Genomic DNA, 412 nt, shown 5'->3' on the forward strand with positions numbered 1-412 from the left:
CAGGAAGAAGGTATATCCTTTTGTTTTAGGATAAAAAGTTCTATAGATATCTGTTAAATCCATCTGTTTCATAACTTCTGTTAGCCTTACTGTCTTTGTTTTATTTCTGTTTCCATGATCTGTCCATTGCAGAGAGTGGGGTGTTTAAGTCTCCTACTATTATTGTATTGTGTTTGAAAGTTGATTTTATTTGATATTAGAATGGCTACTCTACATTTTTTCTTGGGTGTATCGGCTTGGAAAATTGTTTTCCAGCCTTTTATTCTGAGATAGTGTCTTTCTTTGTCACTGAGGTGAGTTTCTTGTATGCAACAAAATGTTGGTTCTTGTTTACATACCCAGTCTGGAGAATTGAGTCCATTGATATTAATAGATATTAAGGAAAAGTAATTGTTGCTTACTGTTATTTTTG

The sequence above is a fragment of the Mastomys coucha genome, unplaced genomic scaffold (assembly GCF_008632895.1).
Source record: "Mastomys coucha isolate ucsf_1 unplaced genomic scaffold, UCSF_Mcou_1 pScaffold22, whole genome shotgun sequence".
Lineage (NCBI taxonomy): Eukaryota > Metazoa > Chordata > Mammalia > Rodentia > Muridae > Mastomys > Mastomys coucha.